Here is a 20,984-nt window from a genome sequence, read left to right on the forward strand (position 1 = left end):
CACACACACACACACACACACACACACACACACACACACACATACATACACACTGGATAGGAATACTCATACATATCTAAGGCCAACATAAAATATGTCAAACATACACAGACAGAGACATGGGAAAGAGAGAGACAGCAACAGAGATAATCCCATTATGAGGCCTTTCCCACCCAGTACACATCCCATTGGCCTATATCACATGATGTGCTGATGTCATTCACTGTAGAAATCCCTTTGGATAGCCCTCAGCCCTATTGACTCAGTGGTGCTCATGATAACTGTGTAACACTACAGTACAAATGAGTATCCATGTAGCAGTTGTAATCTCAGTCCTGTCAAATGTAAAGTTATGCGTGTGTCTGTGTGTGTTTCCAGATGAATGTGGTTGAGGCCATTCACACTCATTACACTTCCCATTGACCTACTTTAGCACTCCTGCTGATGTCAGTCACCTTGAAATAACCCTTTGGTCAGCTTGCAGCCCTATAAGCTCCATGGTGCTTGTGATAACTGCATAATACTATAGTGTAGCAAACTAGTTAGTTAGGAGTTCTAATCCTAGTTCTAGCAACTGTGGAAATGTGTGTGTTTGTGTGATAAATGGTGTACATCTTTTTAGAGACCTGATTTTGTGGCTATTCACACACTGCACTTCCCTCACCTCTCCTTTAGCACTGCTGCTGATGTCACTCACCTTCAAAGATATCTTTGGACAACTCTCCAACATATAAGCTCTGTAGCGCTTACAATAACTGCATAATACTATAGTGTACCAAACTAGTTAGTTAGGAGTTCTAATCCTAGTTCTAGCAACTGTGGAAATGTGTGTGTTTGTGTGCGAATGTGTGTGTCTTTGTAGAGACCAGATTTTGTGGCCATTCACACTCACTACACTTCCCTTACCCCTTCTTTAGCACTGCTGCTGATGTCACTCACCTTCAAAGATAGCTTTGGACAGCTCTCCAACATATAAGCTCTGTGGTGCTTGCAATAACTGAGTAATATAATAGTATAGCAAACTAGTTAGGTAGGAGTTCTAATCCTGGTCCTGTCAACTGTGAAAATGTGTGTGTTTGTGTGAGAGAGTGTGTGTGTGTGTGTGTGTGTGTGTGTGTGTGTGTGTGTGTGTGTGTGTGTGTGTGTGTGTGTGTGTGTGTGTGTGTGTGTGTGTGTGTGTGTGTGTGTGTGTGTGTGTGTGTGTGTGTGTGTCTGTAGAAACCTGATTTTGTGGCCATTCACACTCACTACACTTCCCTTACTCCTCCTTTAGCACTGCTGCTGATGTCAGTCACCTTAGAGGTATGTTTGGACACTGTTCTACGTATAAGCTCTATGGCATGTGTGATAAATGTGGAACAATGTAGTAGCAATGACTACATAGATATGGGGTTTTAATATCATTCCTGGTAAGTGTTTGTGTCTGTCTACATATATGTGTCCATACCTTAAAGATTTTGGCCCCATTTACACCCAGTACACTTTTCAGTGCCTGACTTTAGCAGTCCTGCAGATATCATTCACCTGTTGGCAACCCTAACCCATGTAAGGTCAATGGTCCATGGGGTAGATGCATAACATAAAAGTCTGAAAACATAGTTAGAGGTTTGAACCTCACTCCTGGCAAATGTAAATGTGTGTAGGGTAAAATATTTTGTGAAATTTCTCACCCACTACATCACCCAATGCCACTATTTACAAGGGCTGGTGATGTTCCCCTCCTTAGAAGTACCTTGGGACAACATCCATCCTATAAGCTCTGTGGTGCATGCAATAAATGTGTAACACTGTAGTAACAATACATACCCTAGGTAGGGGGTTGAAACTCAGTACTGGCAAGTGTGTGTGTCTGTCATCAGTATCCTGCGTGGGTGTGACTGTGTAATAACAGGATCCAGTTGAGGGGGGGTTGCTAAATTATTATATTGAAGACCTAGTATATGTCCCAATGTCCACATTACAAGGCCAACAGTTGTCAAACACCATAGAGGTTGGTGTAGACAATCCACACCCCTAAATGTGTAGTGCCATGTGCAATGACTATGAGACAGTGTGGATTAGTTAACAATACAGGCAACCCTTCTAATACTCAGAGCCCACTCTCTACCCAGGAATCATACACAAACACACTTGGCTAGGCAGCAACCACTATATCAGTAGTTGTCCTGCAAATTGGTTCACAGATAGTACCCACGGTGTGATTGCAGTGGACTCCATGTCGTACCAGTGACCAGACATGACTGGTGTCACACAGGGTATGGACCCATGTCTTCTCATGTTTTGGATCTACCCTTCTGAGGTGCAGGAGAACACAAAGGCACCCTGGCTGATAATGTTTGCATACAACAGTAAGGTGGGTGGTAGCATTCCCAATCCATGTGATTTTGACATCACGCCCAAAAGTCACTTGACACCTATGACTGTTGTCAGAACCCTGGACATTATCTCAATGGCAAGAGATGTGCCGCCATGACCTTTGGAAACACCATGGCTCACATGAAGTAATACATTTGTGGTAGTCCACTGAACTGTGACGTTATTATAACAGAATGGGGAACACAGGTTGACAGTCAGCTGCCTGTTGACCACAACAGTCCCACTGACATTAGAAAGTACTTTGATCTGTTGCAACTCCAGACTGAGTGTGTGTTATATCCAGCAAGTAAAAGGACATGGCACCCTTTTCCATCTCCTAGTAGCCCAAATCAATATGTACAGTGACCCTTTTGCCATGTTACCCACTGGACACCTGCAACAACTGTAGAGTCTGCAAATGTACTCCACAAAGAGAATAACATGCCTTATATATATGTCCTGTATGGACAGACTCCAATAATTCCAATGAATCCCCATATCATACTGTCTATGTAGGTGCAATCACTACCTCAGTTACACAGCCATGTCTCACCAAACGAGGTTAGGAATTCTACATCTACCATCACATTGTCTCTCAGTGTTTGAAGGACAGTGCCTGGGTTCTGTTGGCTCTGGCTAGTACCATGCATTCATGTACCTGTTTGTACAGTGCATATGTGTATGATTCCACAGTCATGCAGCTATTTTCTATTGCCATGGGTGCAGTGAAATCATCCACCCCTGTTTTTATGGCTGCAAAGTCAGCTTCGGAGAGGTTTTGCAAGGTGGTTACCTTTGTGAGGGGGGGGGGCTGACATGTTGAATTCCATGTTGATTACAGCCTGTGTGGATCTCACCATGCAGGGATTGACATCTGCGGATGAGCAACAGTCCCATATTTATGTAGTCAACACATATCATGGTTGTTGCATCCTCTACCAGGGGTCAATATGAGCTGGTCCAGGGCATTGGAAATGATTCCCAGAAGTGTTGGGCCACTGTACTGGTGCTTGGCTACTTTTCCAGGTGATGGAGGGGTAGTTGAAGTTTCATACTATGTCAGTGTTGTGTTGGACCATCATAGATGGCAAGGTGTTAGGAATGTGCATTGACAGTCTACGGACATAGATGAGGACCCATAGCAGGTTATGGTCTGGATTGTACTATTACCCCAAGGCAGTTGTACCGGACGTATCTCCAATGCACTATGCTGGGATACTACTCTGGAGGTGTTCCTAGCCATAATGAATATGGAGACACCACCTGTGCAGGTGTGGTGTTGTCCATGTTTGAGGGCTGACAGCTGTGGAATGTGTCATAGCCTGATACTGCAGGTCTGTTGTCTGCTGCTGTGAACCACCTCTCCATTACAGCAGACATGTGTCCTCCACTCCATTGAGTGCTTTGAGTGAGTGCATCTTGACAGATGTCTACTGTTAAGCAGCATGACCCTCAGATTGTATACATGTCTAGTTGTTATGGTGGTAATTACATTAGGAACACTGCCTAATAAAGCATCATAGGGGTGGCAAGACACTTAGCCAGTACCTGGAAACCCAGCACTGACAGATGTAGGAAATCTGTGAAAAGTCATTGGGTTCTGTCAATCATGTCATCCCAAGCAGAGAGGTACTGGATCCCCTGAGAATAACACAAACATGTAAGCCAAATGTTGCAGTCAATCATCTGTTGATAGTATGGTAGCATCACTCTGGGTGATGGCGGTACACTGCTCAGGGTTACTGTCATACCTGCCTGGACCAAATAATCAGAGAGTTCAACCTTATCTCTTGGCGTGTACTCCAGGGAGGTGTGTCCCAAGTCAGTCACACCTGCATGGATACGGAGTGATACTCGTAGTTGTTGTGGAGTGCCATGTCTGGCTGTGTCATATGTCGGATGCTGGCATGTGATAGATATTTGGCTGTTACCTGCTCCATATTCAACTTAGTGAGTGGAATATGTGTGTGCCTCAGTACTGAGTTAACCATAATCACTGTATTGTACAAGGTGGTTAACCTTAGGAGCTTATATTGAGGGGCACACTGTGTAGGTTAAATATGTCTCCCTTGGCATGTGCCATGTCTCTGTGTCTGAGTGGGTGTCTGTCTTGCTGGTCTGTGCTGTTGGGGTAAATGTCCATTGAGTGCCACTGGGAAGGTGGGTGTGTGGCTTTCCACTGTATGTCATGGCTGTCAAAGTGGGTGTCATGGTGAGCTACATGTTCCACATGATGTGGTGCAGGTGTTGATCTTATCCTCTTGACCTGCTAGTCCAGTCTTTGCTGGAGAGTGCACATGTCCACATTGGGTGATATATGAGTAACACTCACAGGTCTGAGTGTTTGGAGTTTAGAGGGGAGGGTTGTCTGTGTACATGAGGCAGTTGCAACAGTGCCTCAGAATGGACAAGTGCACCAGGTTAATGGGTGAAAGCACAGAAAATTGCCCTTCAAACATGCCAGGAGGGATGGACATAACTAGTAAGCACTGGGGCTACATCTGTGATGAATGAGTACTGCTGACAGCTCCCAGGTGTGCCACACTTCTTGATAAAGTAACCTGGTGAAGTGCCAAGCCATAACGATAGTTGAAGTGCAAGGCAGAAAGAACTAGCATGATGTAAGGGTGGAACAGAAGGCAGACTGTCTGCCAACTGTAATACTTTACCACAGCTGTGCATTTATCAGCACCTTTGCCCATGTGAAAGGTCAGTAAGCTCTGTAGCGCATGCAGTAACTGAGTCACACTATAGTAGACATAACTAGATAGGCAGGAGTTCTAATTCTAACACTGGCAAGTGTGCGTGTGTGTGTGTGTGTGTGTGTGTGTGTGTGTGTGTGTGTGTGTGTGTGTGTGTGTGTGTGTGTGTGTGAATGAATCATGTACTGTCTGACTTATGCCATTTTTGACTTGTTTACTAGCCTTCACACTTCCCCTCATCCCAATCTAGTAGTCCTGTTGATGTCATCCACCTTAGAAGTACCTTTGGAGTAGGTGGAAATGTATCAGCTCTGTGGCGCGTCTGATAACTGTATAGCACTATAGTAATAATAACTAGGTAGGCAGGCATTCTAATCACCCTACTGGCAACTGTTTGGATATGTGTGAGTGTTTGTGTGAGAATCATGCAGTGTGTGGTATACACCATTTTTGACCTGTGTACTACCCTTTACACTTCCCCTCACTCCAATTTAGTAGTCCTGTTGATGTCATCCTCCTTAGAAGTATCTTTGGAATAGGTGGAAACATGTAACCTCTGTGGCGCATCCACTAATTGTGTAGCATTATAGTAGGAATACCTAGATAGGCAGGCGTTCTACTCTCAATGCTGGCAACTGTTTGTGAGGATCATATCTTGTGTAACTTATACCATTTTGATGTGTATACCATACACGGCTGGTGACTGCCTCCCGCTGCCATTACTTTATATAGTGTGGTAGCATCTGCCTCACATGCAGCAGGTTAAACCATTGTATAGTCCTCTGTACAGATGTGTCTGGAATATCCATATGTTTGCAACCTATATGTGGTGGGAAGTGGTCTGTCTGCCTTAACAATGCCCATGTATGTGATATTGTAGCCAAATAGGCCACAGTGAGTGTACTAACACATATGGCAGCATGAGGTATCATACCTGACTGAAACATCATGCTGATACTATGTCTGCCACCCTCACAGGTGGCCAGCCTTGCAGGTGCAATACATGAGTCCAGATACTTGGTTTTACAAGTGAACTGTTCCTGTTATGGATCACATTAAAGGCTGGAAGAGGTGTGGACTGACATATTGTGGTCCTGATTAGTATGTAACAGGAGCACCTTGCATCTTAACAGGGGTGTGTACACAATTTATATCCACTGTATACCACTAATGTGTCACACATGTCCCTACCTTAGACCATTTGTCCAGCCCATTTTGCTGGCCTCTGTCCAAATGTCTTGGCACTGACAAGTTGTGAGGTATGCAACAGGAATTCACATGAGATAGGTCCCAGTGGTGACCACTGTGATGCAATGCAGTTAACCCCAGCACAAATGAACATGCACAAAAAGCAATATAGCTATTACATAAAGTAATATAGCTATTACTGATGGTTGTGTGCATGGTAAATTGCATGCACTTCACATGCCTGTGGTATTGCCAGGCAACAACAGAACAATGTCACACTCATCAGCTTCAGGCTGCTGTCCCATATGCAGACCAGAGGGTCCTAGATAGTTGTGAGAGGGAGTTATTGTCAGCAGACTCGTGGCCTTGGTACTGGATGGATGCAGCATGTCTGCACATCTACAGTACTAACCACAATAACACACAATGTCCTGTCCTCACCATAGATGTGTACCTCTGTGCATTAAAAAAACCCATCCACAACTGCAATCGGATTTGACACATGGATGTAGATACACTACAGATACATGTATGTCTGATACATTAGTGTACTAATCCCCACTGGGCCCTTACCTGCACACTCCTCTTCCAGTGCGTGTGCGCAACCCACCTCCACAATGCTTCCCTCAGCTTCATGGCTTGTGCATTGGGCGGGTGCCCCAAGTTTGGCGAGGAGCTCCTCGGTGGATGTCAGTGGGGGCTGGATGGCTGGGCCCCCACCTGTGACAAGCCGGTCCCTCACTACATCAGCAGCAGCCCATTGATGGGCATGGGGGATGAGGTTGGTGGCCTGATGCTGCACATGCTTATAAGTTCTGCTGTGCCGGTGGGCATCATTTACCCTGGGGACCACACTGTTCGACAGGGCAGTCCTCTCCCACACATCTTCTGGTCTCCATCCAAATAACAGGGCATAATGTCCAGTCACATATTGGGTGATGATGTCAGTTTCCCCAACAGAGAATGCTGGTAGGCGAGCCCTCTGCATGTGGGTCTATATTAAATATTCGAAAGCTTAAACGTTCAAATCACTAAAGATCGAACTTTAGTGATCGAACATTTAAATGTTCGAATATTTTAAAAAATTTTAAAAAAGGAAAAAGTAAATGGTTTAAGTAGGGGGCAAGCCCCACCTTCACCCCCCTACCCCTCGCTACTTAAATATATCAACTCTGAGATCATGCTACAGTGTAGGAAATGGAAATTTTCCATTTCCACACTCTAGTGCACTGAAGTGCGATCTCGGAGTTGGTATATTTAAGTAGTGGGGGGTGCAGGGGGCCTTGCCTCCTGCTTAAACACTTTAGATTTTTTTAATTCTTTTTTTTTAAGATATTCAAACATTTGAATGTTCGATCACTAAAGTTCGATCTTTAGTGATTCGAACGTTTATGCGTTCGAATATTTAATATAGACACCTGCATGATACCTGGAAGACATAAACAGGAAAAAGGTCACAGGACCACATATAGTTGTCAAATGGCACATCAACAGTGGATATTACATGCAAATAATCCACACTACACCATAACCCTCTAAGCCATCATGGCTATAGCAGCTTGCATTACACTCCTGTCCCTCAGCTATCTTATTCCCCCCAATGTTGGAAACTTGATTGCATAATCCTCTATTCTCCATTCATTTCTGTGTAGAGGGTTGACAGGGGGCATCTTCCATGTGGATGGTGTGTGGATGGTGGCAGGTCTGTGTTTGACTGTGGTGTGTGATAGAGCTGTGAGCACATGCTTGGATTCATGTAGGAGGCAGACAGTGATGTTATTATGCCCCATGGAGATATGCTGTTGTTGCCATCAGTAGATAATATGTACATGCTCACCATTGCTGAGGGGAGGAGTGTGGTTGATATGCATATCCCCCTATACAACTGGGGTGGACAGGGTGGAGATGTTCCCACCTAACCTGTGTGATGCAGGTTGCCTATATCCACGGCATGTGTGTATGAGATGTTCTTTACCCCCAGTACAGGGTGAACTGTGTTGTTTCCTCTGAGACTTACAACATATGTGGAGGCACAGTTGCAGTTGTCCTTGGTGGTGTGGATATGTCTGTTTTGTAGTCATAGTCAGCCTTACAGGAAGTCAACTGTGAACGTACATGCTTGCTCAGATATAGGTGGACTTGCTTCCAAGTTGTTGCCTGCACGTATGTGTCCCTGTACAGCCAATGTAGCAACCTGTTATGTAGTTTGTGTATTGTTGCTGTCCACCAAAAGGGATTACTCTACCTTGGTGAAGGTTGGTTATACAGGTCAGGTACTGCCAAGTCCATATAGCTACAGTGGATATAAGGGGTACACATCCCTGTTACAACGCCTGGTATTTGTGCAATTGGAACACAACGCCACAATAACTAATTTCAAAACAATTTCCACCTTTAATGTGACCTATAGCCTGTACAATTCAATTGAAAACATAACAATCTGGTCTATGAAAACATATGGAAATAATAATCAGTACAATAAGCCAGTTGAATGAGTGTGCACACCCTTAAACTGATATTTTGTGTATGCACCTCTTGAGATGGTTACAGCATTCATTCATCTTGGTTTGAACTCTAACATCATGGCACATCTTCACTTGGCAATAGTTGTTCACCTTCCTAGAAACACATTTGATTGTATTTCAAGGGAATTGTACAAGTTAAGGATCACATTCAAGATGAGAAACATTATGAATTGATTTTCTGTGGTCTGATTGGCATACAGCACACAAACCTGACATTCCAATAGGGGTGTGTACACTTGTGATATCCACTGTATATAGCTGTTGATATAGATGGTAGTGGTAGGCATGGACAGAGGGTCATAACACAGTTGGACACTTTTTGAATTAATATCTGATAATCATGCCTACTCTAGTACCCGTATCAGTGTTAGGGCAATGCAACAACCAGTAGCTGTACACATTTATGTCTGTTGTATGCACTGACACTGGTATTACACACATGTGCAACATGCACAACCTATGTACCTGACTGTTTGAAACCCATGTGATTAGTTTTGTGCCTTCCAACTGAACATATGCATACATACATGAGCTCAGGGGATACCTGTTATACATTTCTGTTCTATGTTAGTATGGCACACTGTATTTACAGTCTTGCTGCTCAATCATACTTCTCAACCTGTTGTAGCAGTACATCTGGACAATGGCATACATAAATGGGTGACAAAAGGGATATCAGTATTGATACTGTATTAGTATAGCTGCACCATACATTAGTGTGTTGATTGCACAGCAGGCTTTGACATCACTGTGATAACCTGGAAGATGTCCAATGGTCATAAGTAGGCTATTATGTTACAATGTCATTGCTCACAGACCTGCCAATGGTTTGGCTGACATAACATAGGTATATGTACATGTGACTACAGATATCAGTCATAAATGTGCTTATTGTCCAGCAGAACACTGTACAGTTGAATGTTATTAATTCAATATATCACATGCAGTTCACCACACATGTCTACAACAGTACTTTACTATGCACTTGCCCTATATAGGTCACTTAGCTTTACAAGATAAACATGTGTCATACTCATATTCACAGGTAACATAGATATGGACAACATCCCATTAACTGGCCTGAAAGTGGCTCAGTCAGAACTGTTTGACAGACACTCCCATGGTTGTCATATATGAACTGTCCCTTTCCCAGGGTGAGTCAGGCTTCTGAGCTCTGATCCTACATCACAACCTCTCAGAGCATCACATCTGGACAAAGCCTAAAATGATGGAGGGATAAATAGGGACAGACTTTAAATATTCCTGTTACAAACATAAGAAGTTTGTAGAATGATACATTTTGCATTACCATGAATATTCTTAAGGATGTGGAGTCTTAAACCTGAGTGTTTGTCATTACTTGATGACTTCAATCCTCAGATATTTGCCAGAAAAGTACAGATTTCAGGAGGAACAGACAAAAAACTATGATGGTAAAATATGGACATTCTGTGAAGATCTGTACAGTTGAGAAGTATGTCTGTGATCTCTCCCACTGCAGAGAGGGCCAGATGCTATGGCCATAGCAGCTGTTCAGCAGGACATTAGTACAGCAAGTCTTGTTGGGACATATATTCCTCCAAATCATATTTCCCATTATTACAGTCCAAGTACTACATTCAATTGCATGCTTACATGTTACACTTACCTTTTTTTCTTCTCTTTTCCAGTTTATGTTTTATTTCTCTATCTCTCTCTTTCTCTGCACTACAGGGATAGAGCTGGTTTAAATAGGTGGCAACATGGCTTTTGTAGGTGATGCTCATGAACAGGTGATGGCCTTTGTACCTATTGGGGTTCCCCACTTGCTAATTGTATGCAGAGCAGCTGTGTAGTTCTTCCAATAGCCAATGTCATGGCAACACACTCCTATAAATGAGTACTCCATGTGGGTGTTGGCCCTTTCCCTTACTTGTGAGGAAGACATCCTGGAGTTGTGTGAGCTACTACCTCTTGTGGAGACAAGCCAACTAAATGGTGGAGAAGGTTCAAGACTTAGGGGCAGAATGTAGTATTGCTGTTATATGTTTGGAATACTGCTAGTTTAACAGGGATTGTCTGCACATGCTACTTCTGCATGGGTTTCAGTCTGACAGAGTTCTGTCTGTGCATAGCTCTCAATTGTACATCCATCCACATAATGGCTACAGGTTAGCCTGTTATGTTTGGACTGTTCCCCAGACAGGTGTTGTCCTTGGCAAATCAGTAGCATACTCTGGTGATTGCATCATGTAAGTGGTAACTTGTTTTTTTGACTTTATATCCCTCAGAAAAGATATGTTACAACAAACCCTGTAACACCAGCAACTTTCTCAGTGTATAACAGCAATATTTCAAGTATGGCCATGTATTTGGGCCTCTGTCCACCAATTATGTCAGCTTTGTCCAGATGTCATACAGTAGTAGGTTGATAGGTATACTGGTCTATCATTATTTAGTGCTGTCATTCCTGCTGAGGGGAAAGGCTATGAAACATGTCGAAGTCTGTACATTCTAGAGGGTGGTGTATATAGAATGCTCTTAGATGCCCTTGTAACATAATTTATGTGGGGGACAGTAACACATGTTTTAAAACTAGGCTGTTAGAACATGTGAGACATATTACTGATAAGAAAGATGACAGTTCTATAGCCGTACATTTGAATAAATCTCACCATGGGGACAGTAGTGGGTTCCAAGGTACTGTTTTTGAAAAAGTCTGTTCCTCAGTTTGCTGAAACATTCATAAAAGGACAATACTTATGTACAGACTCAAGGTATTAATATTAACTGTGATACTTTATCCCGTAGGGGGTTAAATGAGGAGTGTAATTGTAAGCTGTGTATTTAATTATGTAATTAAGTGTTAATTGCTTCTTGTGATTAAGGCATGTATTTCTCGTAATGTTTTACTCCTTGAAGGCTTTGACGAAGACATCAGAGTATAATAAACATGTGAGAATTGCTGGCTGGTTGTATTTCTCTTTGCTATGTTCAGACATTTTATTTTTTTCCTAAGAGGTTGTTGGTATGTCTGCCTATGTTGTATGGCCTATCATGATTTTGTAGCAGTATACTGTTCACTTATTTATTTGGACTGTGTGGGGGTGGGGGATGGATGTGAGTGTGATGGCTGCTTTTGTATCCAACTGTGCATGCTGCCCCAGTTATGGATGGTCTATCAGCAGCATATGTTTGTATGGGCATTTTGGAACATATATGTATATATATATATATATATATATATATATATATATATATATATATATATATATATATGGGATCCGTACAGATCACCGAATGGCAACATAACCGAAATAGATTCGGCCGGGCATACTTGCATGAAAGTGCTTTTCATCGAAAGGCACTTTCGCGTAAGTAAGCCTGTTGCGAAGATCGTACTACAGTGGGGATAAGGGATAATTAACTTTTCCTCACTGTAGTGCAACCTCAGAGTGAGAATATTTAAGTGGGGGGGGTGTGGAGGGCACAGCCCCCCACATGGGGGGTAATGCATTCCATAGCTTTGCATAACAGACTTGTCAGGCAGTATTTCCCAGGGTCTGTAGTCACACCTCATTTGTGGAGAGGGGTGACTGTAGCAGTGCACAATTGAGTAGGGACAAAGCCTGAGGTGAGGCTTTGCTTGAACAGGGCACATGGGTGAGGTGCCAGGTCACTCTGTAGTTCATGTAGAACACAGCCAGGGATATTGTCAAGCCCCATAGAAGCTGTATTCTTGGCCTTGTACAGTTGTGTTTTAACCTGTGCAGCAGTAATACTGGGTGTCTGGCAGTGTACTGGTATTGTGATTGGTCCTTTGAGGGGGGAGAGAGGGATAAAGTTTGCACTCAATATGTCAGCCAGTATACTGGGAATATTTGTTGGCTCCGTCTAGGTGGTACCATTGTCTAGTAGCTCTGAACAAGTCTTGGTATTGCCATGGAGATTCTTTACATAACTGTATGAGGCCTTGTGGTTGTCTTTGCTATGTGCTCCAATTCTGTTTTCACAGCTAACTTTGTAGTATTTGATAAGGGATCTCAACTTTTAATTGAGACTGCTAAGCATTTTTTTCCAGTCTTGGGACTTCACCTTATTCCATATCAGTTTCCTCCTTCTGTTGTACAGTTTCTTTATGGCCGGGGACCACCAGATTGGCTTCCTTTTTTTGGAAATGAGGGTCCCGGTTCTATTGGGTATGGTGGTATCCATGTATTTGCGTACGTGTTTATAGTGCATTGTCGTTTGATTCACCACTCATGCAACTAGTCTCCATTGCATGACTGCCATGAAGTTAGCCACCTCTGTTGTCAAGAGGCCGTAGTTAGCTTTGGACAGGCTTTTCATGATGATTACCTGTGAAGGGGGTGGTGGAGGGCTGTAGATTTCCAAAGGTGATTAATTTGTGTTAAGATATAACAAGGGAGGAGTTGACTATTGGTGTAGACCAACAATTGCCCATGTTAGCAAGGACCTGGTCGATGTGGTGGGCATGTGCATTGGTACATGAGTGGCTTTCCCAGGTAATGATGGGGTAGTTGAAGTCAACCAGTATGAGAGTGTTAGGTTGGACACTAATATTCTCCAGGGTGTTTAGGGACATGGAGTGTGAGTCTTGGGACATGTTTAGGGACCTATAGCAGGCTACAACCTGAACCACTGTCTTACCCAATGTTAGCTACACCTGCAGGATCTGTAATGCATAATGTTGTTCTACCACTCTGGAGGTGTGTGCATCCCTAATGAATATGGAAATACCACCACCTTTAGTGCTTCAGTCCAGGTTCTGCAGCCAACAGTTGTGGAATGAGTTATAGGCTGGTAGTGCAGGGTTGCTTCCTGCTGCCTTTAACCAGGTCTCTCTTACAGTGCAGTTGTCACTGTTCCCCATTTTAAGGAATACTTCCAGTGAGTGCATTTTCAGATTTAGACTTCTAGTGTGCACCAGCATGACCCTCAGATTGCATGTGTTTGTAACTGTCATATATTTCTGTATATTTATGTATATATATATATATATATATATATATATATATATATATATATATATATATATATATAAATATATATATATAGTGTGTGTGTGTGTGTGTGTATATATAAATATATATATATATATATATATATATATATATGTGTGTGTGTGTGTGTGTGTGTGTGTGTGTGTGTGTGTGTATGTATTCACCTTTTTATATATATATATGCATATGCATATATGTAGATAGAAATGTGGATGTATAGCTCTATATATATGTATGTATTATGTATAGATTTGTCCACATATATGTATCTCCATACATACATATATATATATATATATATATATATATATATATATATATATATATATATATATATATATATATATATACATATACAGAGAACCTGACTGATTCTACAGACTTTGCTCCCTACTGTTGAATGACTGTACTAACTGATATGTTGGGAATGTCATCACTATTTTATAGGGATCAGATAGTGTAATGGTACATTGCTTTGATTGTAGTTTACAGGGCCCTGGGTCCAAGCCTTAGTAGGCGTTATTATCTTGTTGCAAGGCAGAACAGTTCTGCTGGGGTGGAAGGGATAAGAGCAATAATTAAAAGAGGTCCCTAGTTTGGGCTCCTTCACCTGCATTTAGACAGCCTTTGGACAGATTTGTTGCAGTAAGAGGTTCAGAGTGTGGATCTGATTCCAACTGCACTACATGCACACACACACACACACATACACACACACACACACACACACACACACACACACACACACACACACACACACACACACACACACACACACACACACACACACATCCCTCAATAGCACCATACCTTTTAATTCTGAAGCAGTGTAGTAAATTACCCTACAAAGTAGGGTGGCTCAATTATAGTCAGGAGTCTAATATTCACACTCTGTACTAGTCAGACTTAACCAGCCCACACACACTTCCCATTACAAGCCATGAACAAAGTTTTTGCAACAGCACATACTTGTTATTGCAATTTACTACACTGCTTCAGAATTAAAAGGTATGGTGCTATTGAGGGATGCTTCTAGCATGCGCAAATCCAAGCCTAAAGTTAATCAGCACATACCAGTCCTCAGATTAGCAGGTTCAAGAGTAAAGATGAATCCTTGCTGGGAAATCTGAATACTGGATTTATTCGTGCTGTAGATTTCAGGTCTTCTGCAGCAGGGTAGCCAAGAGCCCATACAGAAGCTAGGCTTGTTACCTGGCCAAGTTTGGAACCAAGTTGTTTGACACCAAACCAGTCTAGGAATTACTAACATCCACCACCCCAAGTTGCCTGGTGGTAGTTTTGGTCAGAGAAAGTCTTCTAGGTTGCAAGCTGAAACCTGAAATCCTAAAGCCATAGTTACAAACTCAAATGCAGTCCCTTTTTTCAAAAATCAATTTGGGACTTGTTAACAACATAACTAGCAGCCAAGTGGAACACTGCCCCAGAAAATGTAGCAAACATGGGTCTGTCAAAGATGGAAGGATGCTTTAACAGCAAGTTTTCTACTGAACTGCTCTGGAACATGCAAGTTCATTGAGAATGCACAAGATAGATTTCTCTGGGCTATGCTTGGATCCAGTTCATACATAGCTAGAGTAGTCAAGTAATCACAACAGGGGGACCTTAATCTCCACAGCCTGTTGACACATTGTATGGGTTCAGCATATTCTGCAAGTTTAATGTAGCTGGAAGCCAGTAGTAAAATCATGTTGCTATATGCAGTTCCAGTCAGATGCCACACTTTGACAAGGTGCTCCCTTCCATTTTTGGAACAATGAGACCGCTGGTGATCAGAAACTTGTAGCACTGCATCTCAAAGTGTCTGCATGCCAGAGACTGCCTACATATAGTAATATGCAGGCCTAGGGCCCAATTTATGCATATTTAAGGGCAGGCAAGCCCTACATGATTTGCTTCAATGCCTCATTTTCAAGTTGCGTTTTTCACTGAAGAATTGCAACTACTACACTGAAAATAGTGCAGATGAACATCCCTACAATGCACAGCAGCCATCTGTTTCAGTACCGACATAAGTCAGACAACCTGAGCTTCCTTTGCTACTGTTCCATTCCCAGCATCATGGAATCTAGTCATTCATGCATCCTGAAACTTGCAGGGTGACTTTTCAAAATGGACAGTTTCCCAAATTGTGGATTAGAGGGGTCTCACTAGACAGGCAACTGAGAAGCCACAGTAGAGATCAGAATTTAATGACCATTTTACATGTCATAATCCAAAAACCAGCAGCTCTACTACAAGAATCTACTGCAAGAATCCAACCCACCACTTTATATTAGCCAAAATGCATAGACCAAGTTACTTACAGATTTAGTTTACAGAAAGTTTAACATTTGGTTTCTTCAGCCACAACCCAAGCCACAAGCAGATATAGATATGGTCTGATTCTGCTTTAAGCACTAATAATCCATGCAAATGTAATTCAAAATATATCAAGACATTTTTCAAGTTCTGAAAGACAGTCCTACCCAAATGAAGAGTTGCTCAGGACATTCAGGGTGTTTTGCTATACATCTGGCATATTCTAGTTATTTGTATATCAGTAGCATTTAACCCAATAGCTTTAAAACTTGCTCTTTACACGAGTCCTCTCAAACCTTGATAACTTAATTCACTGTCCATATTGCTGCCTTTTCTGTTCAGATTTCTTGTGAATAAATAGAAGACTGAGATGTTCCTTAAGCTTCCTACTAATGCACCAAGCTGTTAGGCCTGCCAAATTTATCAAGAACCTCATCCCACACTCACCTCATCTCTGGTAATCAGCTCATTAGAGAAAGTCAGACCAGGCATGAGTCCTCGTTTCTTCAGCCAGAAGATGGAAGCAAATGATCCAGAAAAGAAAAATTCCCTCTACTGCTGCAAAAGCCACCAAACGTTCACCTGTAGTACAAAAGGCAGAGAACTACAAAGCAGGTGCATTCCCATTCAGTTTAGAGTCAGTGTGCTTTGAAGGACATTACCCTCCCCACCTACATGCATTCCTTTGTAGAGCATTATGGACTGCTGCAAGACCCTTAAGGACTGCTACACTGCACATGGTCCTATCCCACTGTATTAGTATACAGGTCCTTTCCCACTGTATTAGTACAGAGGCCAAATGTATACTGAAAGGCAGTCTATTTCAGCTCAGGGTTATTAAGGAGCCTCTACTTGGAGTCAGAAACCCTCTAATGTATTACTTTGCAATAGCAAAGTTAACAGCTCTTACCTATGGCCAACTTAGTGTCCAATCCACTTACTGCATGTCTGGAATGTGGGAGGAAACCTGAGCATTCAGAAAACTCAGGAAACCCATGCAGACACAGGAAGAGCATGTAGACTCCAAAAGAATGGCCACTTAACTCGCAATTCTACTAAACATCTCATCTCTGGTAAGACAGTAATGATATCCAGCTACTAATCCAGATTGTGAATTTTTCACCATAAACATACCAGAGCCCTCCACTTATGTACTAGTTTTGCCAGACCCCCAAAATCAGGACAGTATGTGAATGTGCACCAAGATCTTACCCAAGGCATTTTAGGTACAACATCCCCTCCCAAACCTCAGTACCAGCTAACATCTAGCACCTCCCATCATCATGGAGCACAAAATATAAAGCACAAACTGAGCACTTAACAGGTGGAAGTCTTAACATGCATATCCCCCACTTAGAATGGAGAGATACTATGTCTTTGGGAGAGAGCACTGGTATTACACCCCTCCGTTACTTACAAAAGGAGGCTTGGTAATCCCCAATCCACTGTAAAGCCCAGTCAGCCTTCTTTTTGACACAGGGCAGGGTTTCAGTTGCATTGAACAGAAAATCCCTGAAAAGGAAAGAAATGTCAAAAGTTTTGCTTCAGTAAAAGTGAGCAGTAGCAAAGCTATACAGCAACAGGTACTGTACAAAAAAGTCAGAGCTACATAAACTGATACTGGAATCTTTAATGGTGTACATACCTTTCATGTGGATCCTTGATAAGTGTCAATAAGAAGGCAGTACATTTCAGAATGGATGTTCTCAACTGCAATTTGAAAGTCATAGAAGCAGTGAGCTTCTGGTATTTGAACTTCCTGAGCAAACCGGGCAACCTGCCATGCATACAAGGACTCCCATGTTAATATTCTGCAAAAAAGTTGCTATAAATTGCAAGTACTAAAGCTGCCTAGGTAATGACCCTGTAGTTTACTTGCATTCTATAATTTGGAATATTTTGCTACAGATTGTGTACACTCCCATGTCAGAGTAAACAGATATTATGCAAATGTAAATACAGAGTGGGAGTATGGATGATTAACATATCCCTTGCCATTTGAGGCTACACAGGCACAGTGCATTATGTGAAATTACTGTAGCCTTTGTTGCTAGAGTTTTGTGGAAAAACTTGCAGCCAATGTGACTTAAGATACAGGGGGCTTTAAAGATGGTTACTTATTCTGCAGTCATGATCAAATTAAACTGGCTTTAACAGATTTGACACATTTACTGGATTTTATCCATATTTGAGTATGCATACAGTATGTGAAGGAGCAATTGCAGGTATGCCTAACACTAGACCATTGAGTTTTGGGTGGCCTGGTGGCTCACAGCGTAAACTATACAAGTGGATTGTGACCCAAGCTTTGTATGGGCCTGTCATCTCTAGTCTAAGCCTAACCTTCACCCTGCTCAGGTCACTACAGCTCGATAGTTTCACACAGCAGCAACATAAAGTACCAAAATTAATTTCAGGATGAAGAGGTTTTCTGGGTAGTAATGAGGATGCCATTTTGTGCAGATGCAACAGGCTGGGATTAAGATGCAACAGGCTGGACTTTAATCCCAATCTAAAATGTAGATCTCAGAACACACAACCTCCCCTCCATTTATGATTTGCCCTCAAGAGCTCTTTACTGGCAACTTCATTAAAAAGACGGTTCAAAACAATGTTTTGAATCCTGCCTGACTGCCAAAACATCCTCAGAACCAAAGTACAGAGTTCCACAGGACTGAGCATTGTGCCTTACCTGAAGGCAAGGTTGAGACACAGAACTGCTAGCAGAGACTTGGGAGGGTGAATACCGGCATAGCTTACAGCTTCTGGATCCTTGCTCACCTGGTCATGAATGAAGTGTACCAATACTGGAATCCAAGACAAACATGTACTAAAGCAAAAAGGCTGTGTAGAACAGGTGACTGCACAATTTACAAGTAGCCTAGCTGCAGAATCCTGCAGCTTTTGTATGCACTCGGGTACTAGGCACTCAAGTTGAGTACTGGGCGAGGCAAAGCGACACAGTCCAGTCTGTAGTGCTGCTGGTCTCATGGCATCAAGTCAACTCTAAAATATCCATCCGACTCTAGAGCTGAAGGCAAGAGCAACCCCCCCTCCCCCAACAAAAAGTTGTAGGTAGTAAAGTGGCAAGGACAGAATTGCTCAGGAGTTTTTTCGCACTGTTACAGAAAGAATGGGTACAGGGGCAAAACTAACCTTGGTGTAGTCTGAACAAAGGTCAAGAACATAAAAATAAATCTAAAATGCAAGTTTGACTTTCAAAACAGTACACCCAACATTGCCAAGACGTTACCTTTACTTGTGGTAATGGCATCTAATACAGCCCCTTTCCACTCAGGGCACTACACAACTACCTCCAAGAAGCCAGTCCAAATTCAGCAGCAAGTCAACTTACCAAGTTTTTCAACACAATTCTATCACTAGCTGCAAAGAATGCCAAAACGTAAGAGATGGAAAATCGTTCCTCTGGTTTCAAGGCTTCCCAGTCTTGCAAGTCTTTTGATAGATCAACCTGCATAAGCATATTGAATACAGCTTCAGTCACCACCCAGTAGTTTCTTGGTCAAAAGAGAAACTAGTCAGACCTATAGACTTGCATACAAATAGTTAACCCAATGCTAGGCCTGCAGGTAGGTTTCTAAACCAAGCTTTAACAACGTTGTGAAAAAGGCTGGTGCAGGAATTAAAAGCTAGACATTGCTTATTACAATCTATTTCTGTCACTGCAATGGATTTCCCACAAGGCCAGTAGTTGAGCTTTTATATCTCCAACCCTATGCTGGCAATTAATGTTGTAACACTATCAACACAACAGCCAAAGTAATTTTCATGCAGTACAAGTTTTTTAAGGAATAGGATTTACTATGACATTTTCCCTCCTCCCAGTTCTGCTTTTGTTTCCAGGTACTCACAGATCCCATTTACTTCTATGGGTTTTGCTATCAATTTTGGTTTCCATTTTCCAGTAACTGGCTTAGCAGCCAGTAGCAATGCCTTCCCCATGTCTCAGCAGGGAATTCACAGCTTATGTCCCACTCATTTCCTTAAACACTTCAGCTTTTCTTATAAGAATTTCAAGTCACTATATCAGCAACCACCAAGGCTTTTTTCAAGTTTATATACACCTCACACAGCCTGTTAAACATTTAGCCAAGAGATGTTAATCCAGGTTGTCTGCTTCTTGAACTAAATGTTTGCATTTGTTAAAAATAAATAAGCCAACATTGTTTTATTTATGTGATTCTATTCACCTGAACTGTGCCTGCAAATGATACATTCAGATGCCCTGGTAAACAGATAAATATGCACTTCCTTACCTGTAAACATCTGTCACAGAGCACACATTAGTAGACATTTGAAGTGTTGGGACCCTCTAGAGAGTCTCAAAACACAAAACTGAAAGTTCAGCCTTTTGTACCCAAGATGCCATTGCTAGAAATATTCTCAGAGGTATGGTGGTAATGTTCAGAATGTGGGAGCTGGGAGTGCAGTGGGTTTTACCACTGACAAAAAGTTAAGCAATTTCAGATTCACCCCTCCAGGTTTTTGGACTTTCAACTTGTCAGTGCTCAACATTTTGAATGCTGACATTTCAATGAGCCTCATCCATTAGGTATGGTGACCCTTCTATGTCTGGCATGCACATAAAAGCTTTGTTACCAGATGTTAAGGTTCACCCCACAAGTCAATTCCACATGATGTAAAACACACATCAGACCAGTCTACACATATTTTGAAACAAACTTAACAGTGTCACAGGAGACCTGCTATTTACCACATAAATCACTGCCAAGCATGCAACAGGTACTCCAACCCACTGTAAATAGCCCTGAAGTAATTACGTCCCTGTAGTTTGCATATACTGGCCTAGTTTTAATGTGCTTGAGCCCTTTCTACTGCTCATCTACAAATACATCCCCCACATTAACCTC

General features: G+C 42.2%; 1 pseudogene; it reads right to left on the minus strand.

Annotated features, from left to right (window-relative positions):
* The window catches only part of LOC122816137, a 57,169-nt pseudogene that overhangs the window by 25,229 nt on the left and 10,956 nt on the right, over positions 1-20,984 (minus strand).

Source organism: Protopterus annectens, chromosome 1.part1 (genome assembly GCF_019279795.1).
Source record: "Protopterus annectens isolate FY-2018-M chromosome 1.part1, PAN1.0, whole genome shotgun sequence".
NCBI lineage: Eukaryota > Metazoa > Chordata > Ceratodontiformes > Protopteridae > Protopterus > Protopterus annectens.